We start from the raw sequence: 7,868 nt of genomic DNA on the forward strand, positions 1-7,868 counted from the left end.
AGAATATGACAGAGCTGCTCCTTCCACAGTTTAATTCTCTCCCTTTAGAAGTTATCAGAAGTTATTAGCACTTCAGGAGTCATTTTGCAGCTTTGCGCTTTGATCCTCTGCTTCCGCAAGTCAGTTCCCCACCGAGCTGCTTCATAACTTGTTTAATAGTTAATTTGTTTGGACATCATTAAAAGTATTAAGGCTCCAGGCAACGAGGACACGCCAATTACTGTGTCAAGTGATTTAATTCTGAGGGGGGCCGCAGGAAGCAGTAGTTTAAACCGCTTAAAGGCTTGTACCTCTTGCCCCTGCGGAATACGAAGAGAAAGCGATCTGCTCAGAAACCCTGCCGATCTCGGTTCAAAGAGGTGCTCTTCTACATCATTTATTTTGGGTGCTCAGCAGATGCTGAGACATGAACTGTGCATGTGAAATACCAGCTTAAGCGGCTCTGTCATGATGAAGCCTGCCTGAGCTTCTAATAAAACTTAAAACCACTACAACAGAAGGTTGCAAAAACAGCCTTCTGAGAAGTGGCATTTTGACAGGATTTTTTTAAGCCATTCACTTTTGTTTGCTGGAGCTTTCCTTGCAAAGTACTGGATCTGCATCCCAACGCGCTGCAGTTCTATATAAAATTTCTCAGTGTCACTTAGAAAGTCAAAAATATTCTGAAAAAGCAGGTATCCAGACTTGTCTATTCTAGGTATGTTCTCCTGGCATTTAACAGCTAAAGCCTTTGGAAAGGCTTTACGCCAGTCTTAGCTATACCTTATCATAGTAATATATTTTTTAATTATTATTAGCAGTAGAAGTAGTAATTAATAATAATGTAATATACTACATATTAACAGCTATCTATTAGTTACACCCCACACCCTTTCAGGGAGGTGACACTTACACCAGCCAATTGTGTCCTTTTGTAGAAATCTTAACCCAATTTCCCAGCTGTCCACAGGCTCCTGTTGCCGGTACTAATTCTACCTTTAGTAGAACTGTGCCACTTGGCAATATTAAAGTCAGCAAAACTCTCAAGTATAGGTTCATTTTTTAGGTTTAAAAATGCATACGCTAGGGAATCCTCCTAAGGTCAGCCCTGAACCAGCACCGCTTTGCTGAGACAGGATTGCAGTCTCCCTTGCTGGCAAAGAGCTCCAAGGCGAATGAAACTGCACCAGGAAAACTGTACTTCGTACAAATGTAATAAAACTATCTGCTTGAGGAAAACACGCATCACAAAAAGACGAGATTTGCTGACATATGGGCTTTGGCATCGCACATCTTTTCCTGCTCTTGAATGACACAGTTATCAGAAATCTACCCTGCAGACCCGACTTTAGCTACACTGGTAAATCCACTATTTTTCCAGCACAAATGCAACTGCGTAAGAGTTTCTACTGGCAAAAATTAAAAAAATAAAAAAAATCACATCATGTAGTGACATGGTACACAAATACCACTTTCAAGTTAGCTCCACAGAATAGCTATACAAAAGACATTGACAGGTTTTGAGTGGAGAGTTCAGGCATCCAGAAAATACAGGAGCATCTGGTGTGTGGATCAGTAGGAACAAAGCTTTTCAGAATAAAACCGAAAAGGGGAGAAACGCTAGGGTCTGCAAAATGTAACAAGTGATAGATGCACAAATGAGCCACCAGAACTTTTCACGAGTTAACACCACTAGCTCAGGTGCGAAGTTACTTTTCTTTTCCCCCAAGGATGAGGAAACAGAATTGTGAATACACAGACGGAGACACACGCAAACACCTGAACTCAAAGGTTTCTGCACATGTAAGGTACACACATCTAGCACTTGGGAATAAAAACCCATTAAAGCTTCATATCTAAACAGCAACACAGAAGTTTTAGACCAACTGTTGGGGGAAAAAAAAACCACAACAAACAAACCAGAAATGGATCAAAACCTTGTCACACTTGCTGTGCTTCCCAGGGTGACAGGTACTGCTGGGGAAAGGGAACTGGAAATTTACTGCTGCCACACACTACACACCATGTAGCAGACCTGGGGCAACTGGCCAGGAATTCTACTTTAACTGGGCTCATTTATCACACGGCAGAAGGAGCACGTAGATTCAGTGTGGAGATCAAACTGGAATGCAGGACTCGGACGTCCTCCCATCACTCTCTTACGAACGAACACCCAGGTTTAGCCCAAACACTCTGGATTTGTACATCTCCCTTAGGTGCTCGTCTGCACATGTCCCTCTACACGGGTCCCACGGAGAACAACTTCTGAAGCCATTGGCCAATTCAAATCCAATTTCAGAAAGGCTCAGAGAAAATCTCGTTTCATGAAGAAAAGAGGCTGGATGGAGCAGAGAGACAGTGACGGTCTCCTTACAGCAACCTCTTGCAGCAAAGAGGCTTTTGACTAAGAGAACGAAATCAGTGTCAGCTCATTTGCCGTACACCCGATGACTCACGCGAGAGGGGGATGAAAATGCACCCCTTGTCTTAAAAAATACCCACAGAAATGCGGTGTACAAGTATATCGTAGCTTACACGACCTTGAGTAAAATACGGCACTGCTAAGAAAATCTGATAAAACAGCAGTATGATCTCATCGTGTACTTTACATCTGTTTCCAAAGTCCCATTTGGAGCCCTAAGCCAATACCTCTTCTCTGGTGGTCAAATTCAACATTAATTCCACTTGTGGAATAAGGCAAAACAGGGAAAATATGGTTAAGAACTACTGTGATGGAATGCTGCTGGCAGAACCTGAAGCATGCAGCTCCCATTCAGAGCCTCTCCTGATGACTTACAAGTAACTTACAAATTTCTTTTAAACACCCACTGAAACCAGCCCAGAAACTATTCACAGCCCAGGATAATATCTCTTCCTAAAAAAGCCATGCTCTTTTTTGATATATATGTGCATTTATCATAACAAGGTAGCACATGAAATCTGTGAGTTTCCAAAACTCATCTCTCTGGCCGTATTTTCTCTTCCCTCCAGCTACAATTCCCGTCCCGGGGTATGAAGCGAGCACTGAGTCTTCTGCAGCAATCTAGCATCGACTTCCCAAATCCCAGTTCCAAAGGCAAGAGATTCACTTTGGCAAAAGCACAGGAAACATCCCACACTGCTCAAAGAACACCTTAAAAAGCATATGTATGTAGTATTTGTTACACTTAACGCACCAAGCTGTGTAATGATCACTCAGTTCTCATCCCTTTCTAATAGAGGTTGTCTCAATGATATCACCATCATCTTGCCTGGTTAAAAACTGCTTCCAGGATACATCTTAGATGATGAAACACATCCTACAAGAAGATAAACCTTCAACCCAACACATTTAGCTACACAGACAGCTGTGTACTGGGCAAATCACTCCTCCTGGCTCTTCCCACTCCTCACCAACTTGTACTCCGCTGCCGGGAGCAACCCTGGCTGAGCTCTTTCACCACTGATCACCCATTATTAAATGGGAGATTCATAAAAAAATCCTAAACCGCTAGTCATTGATTTTTATGCCTTACTACAGTGTTATATCTAACGATCTTTCTCACGGAGTTAAACGTACTGCCCTTCCTTGTGTCAAGACGATGAGATCGCAAGAAACTCATCGGTTTTCATTTACACTCTATGTAACTGCACAAACAAAACAGAATTACTGTATGATTACGTTTTCCTTAACTAAAGAGCTGTCTTAAATTTTCATTTGTTTCAAAGCAAATAAGTAAACTGCACAAGCGCCTGTTTACTAGACCTGTTGCCTGTAGTCAAACACTCACCTGCTCACTTTAGGGATTACCACCCATTTTTGGCACTTCGTACTTAGCACGGCTCCCGGAGCAGGACCTGGATTCTCTTCTGGCCCAAACGCGATGAACAGAGCAGTTTAACCAAATTCCCCTCGCAGCAGCTCTCCTGCTGGGAAGGCTTGAACCTGCAGAGCTCGGTTTAACTCTCAGATCCCACGCTGCGCTTGCAGCTGGCAATTATGAAGAACCCCAACTTTCTATTTATGAACTGAAAACAGCGGATAGAGACGCCACCGAGAAACCACTACCATGGAACCCCATCAAGCTCGTGTTAGGATCACTCGCAGCCTAGAGCCACAAAACACCTCAAAGCAAGTGTTTACACTTTACTCCATAAAATACAGTGGGGAAAACAGTGGGAGGAATCTAGCAGGCCAAAAAAGATGACATTTGTGTAAATATCTGCCTCCAACCACTCAGTTCCTAACCTTGCAGGATTTCAAAGTCCATAACTTCTTTTAGCACACCAGCTGCTTCTGCTTCAGAAACGGTGACAGCAGGCAGTGTGAAAATGACATGACTTGGAGATAAACCAGTTTTATTTTAAAACAACATTTATATATATTACACACAATATTCCAAGTTAAAAGAACATTATCAAAAATGCTAAGTCAAATATTCAAAAGTTAAGAAATTGCAGAATTAAGACCGCCTGTGCAACCTTAATTTGAATCTCTTGTGTTATGCAGTGTGCTACCGCCTTCACTTACACAATCACGTATTATTTTTTCTGCAGGACCTTTGCCTCATTCAGTGTAGGGGGTGGATGGTTCTCAATTAATGAGCAGCTATTCAATATTTGTTTTCTTCGTGTTGTTTAGCGTGCAGCCCATTTCTGATGGCTTGCCTCCACGGGGGGTTACTCAGAAACAGTTGAACAACTCCCTGATTGAATGCTTTATTACAGAACAAGATCATTTCATCTCTGCTTAGTTTAACCCACTTTACTTCACCAAAGTCAAACTCTACTCTGAGCGCATTTGATTAATTTATTCATGGCTTTTCTAAGGTTCACATTACTAATACATTTTTGATGAACTTATGATGAAGCCCAACACTTCCATTTTATCTGGACTGACTGGTAAAAAAAAAGATTAGAAAGTTTCTGTGTTGTAGAAGCATTCATTAATTTGGGATATCCAATTTAGAAAACGAGAGCATGCTTTTTGTAGAGTGCTTAGCATTATATGCTGCTTTAAATGCTAAAAACTCAGGTTCAGCCATAGTTCTAAGTATATAGTGCTGTCGCAGATCAGATATTGCCTCAAATTGAGTATCCAGAAAATGAGGAACATTCAGTTAATGAACACTTCAAAAAAGGTTTCATTTGCACCAACTTGGCATTAGAATCTCAGTAGTAAAGGCAGAAATTAAATCAAGTTTTCCAAGGCTGCATTTAGCTGCGTTAACAATGAGACCTAGAGATGTGGTTAGCAACAGAATTAGCCGTGCAAATGCACCCAGAGCCACGGACACAGACGACTCGAGTGCCAGACCAGAAAGACAGGGATAAGAGAGGGAGAAGCACCTACAGCCACCAGGACGAGGGGACTCACTGCTCTCCTTCCATCAAACCGCATGTCGGACGTGCTCTGACATCGCCGTTGACATATGTCAACTGCCCTGTTGCGACCCACCTCCTTTTTCCCTGCACTTTAAGTCATTGTTTGGTATATGTTTCCAAACTTCTGCAACCAGCGTAGCTGTGCAGGAGAGTCAAAGACTTTTTCACAACACAGCCTATCAGGCTTCCAGTTTATCACTGACTGGTAAGCTTTATGTGGCCCAGTGCAAGAAGGGATGAGACTCTGTCAGTGGGCTTCCCTCGTTGTAGCTGGGAGGAAAGGATTGGCAAGGGGTGTCTGGTTCCATGCCAGGTTGCAGAGGGACATGCGTTCAGAGCCTGTTGCCCATTTCCTTCAGGTCCCCTTCCCTTACACCTCTGCCAAACTGCCTCTGCTCCCGTCCTGTCTTTACATCTGACTCTTCATCCTATTTTCCCGTTTTCCTCACCAGACACTATCAGTGTCCCCATTCCTGTGCTGGTCTCTGAAGTCACTCCCGTATCAGCTCCTGGGCCCAGCTGCTTCCCTCCCAGATCCTCCCCAACCAGTTCCTCCTCCATCTTAGAGAAGCATTCCCTAGATGACCGGCTCCCCTGGTAAAGCACATCTTTTCCACTTCCCCTGTACGCGCTGGCTCCCCACACTAATCACCCTTTACAAAGTCCGTAACCAAGCACAGTGTTTCTTCCCTCCCACTCCCTGTCTCCGGGCTGAGTCAGTCCTGGGCTGCCCTCACCTCACTTCCAAGTACTCAGCCTGCCTAAATCCAGAGTTACAAGTCCTAAAAGACCTCTTCTGAGGTCTGTGCAGATGAAATCTGCAGGTGCTTGAGCTTAAGGGTAGGCTGTCCACAAGGCTGTCCACAGTGCTCTAAAAAATCTCATTTCCTGAGCTTCCTGATATTGCCCAGAGGTAAGATTCCTCAATTCCTAAATTCAGGTTCTCCCTTCAGCTGCCCCCTGGAGGAGACTCTGTCTGCCACGATTTGTAGAAAACTCGCATGTTTATCCTCAAAGGCTAACGGTAACTTTTCTGAGCAACTCAAAGGCTGTTCTGCGCTTAGAACTTGGCCAAACTCAGGTAAATTTTAATAAAGACTGGGAAAAAAGTAGTAATGGTGACAAATGTCACCACTCCATCAGCTTTTAGTTCTACACTTCAGGACTAAAAGCACTAATACCTTAGAGGGAAAGACTAAAAACCCCAGAGACATACACAGCAGACACAGCGTTACACGTGTGGCAAACTGTGGCCGAACAATTGCAAGTGAAAAGCAGAGCTTAAGCAAAAAGCTTGAGGAAACCTCAGGCACAGAAGAGCTAACTGATGATAATTAGTCAAGTGGCATGAGGTCTTGCACTCAAATGGATGATGCTTTTCTGTTATGTACGTCTGCCTCCAGGCATCAATGCGCAGGAGCGTATCGCCTCTGGCAGAAATCAGGAAAGCGGCAGGGTACGGCGCAGGGTACACGGAAACCCATGGTGTGGCACAGAAGAATAAGGGCCACTGACTTAGCGGGAATGAGAATTAAGGGGGAAGAAGAGGCATACCGGTCCTTTGGCGTGGGAAGAGAGAGCACAGACGGATGCACAGGAAAGCGGAAAACACGGGGTTTCTGGCTGCAGACTGTCCCTGGAGGGTAAGGGGAGAGAAGGGGCTGGGAAGGTGGCACAGATTCCTGTGGGCAGAAGCATCTTACAGGAACAGCCAGTTCAGGCTTCAAAAGGAACGATGCAAGTGACTAGAAAACAAACACGCAGCTGCTCTCCAGAAACCTAAGAGAATTAAGGTGTTTTCAGCCCTCTTTGTGTCTTCTTTAATCTGGACTCCTCTCAGGCCAGTGCAATCAGCATGACCACGAAAGCACTCTGTGCCCATCAGCACACAGCACCTTCCACTGGAGATGGCCCTGACTGAACACGCTTCTCCTCTCTAAAATAAGCCAAAACGTTAACCCCATTCTATGTCCTAATATAGAATAATCGAATGTCTAGGTTGGAATGGACCTTTAAGATCATTGAATCCAACCATCAACCTAACGCTGCCAAAGCCACCACTACCCCATGTCCCTCAGCACCACATCTGCCTGGCTTTCAAACACCTCCAGGGATGGCAATTCCACCACCGCCCTGGGCAGCCTGTTCCAGTGCTTCCCAAGCCTTTCAGTGAATAAATTTTTTCCTAATATCCATCCTAAACCTCCCCTGGCATAACTTGAGGCCGTTTCCTCTTGTCCTATTGCCTGTTCCTTGGGAGAAGCGACCGACCCCCAACTCTCTACGATCTCCTCTACAATATATTGATGTGATGGTAGAAGCGAGATAAAAAGATGGAAAAGTAGGGTTTGTAGTGACCAGTTTACTCCTTTTTCTGGTAGGTCCCATCCCAGAAGGCAGCTGCCTGCAGAAGAGCCCAGCTCCAGTGCCTCCTGGCTGGACTTCTGGGCAATCTCCGCAGGAAGGGGGATGCAGTTTCTCTATTGAAAGGAAGCCAGAGAGACTGTTAACCTTAGATGTGCCAC

This window comes from Chroicocephalus ridibundus, chromosome 9 (genome assembly GCF_963924245.1).
Source record: "Chroicocephalus ridibundus chromosome 9, bChrRid1.1, whole genome shotgun sequence".
Taxonomy (NCBI): domain Eukaryota; kingdom Metazoa; phylum Chordata; class Aves; order Charadriiformes; family Laridae; genus Chroicocephalus; species Chroicocephalus ridibundus.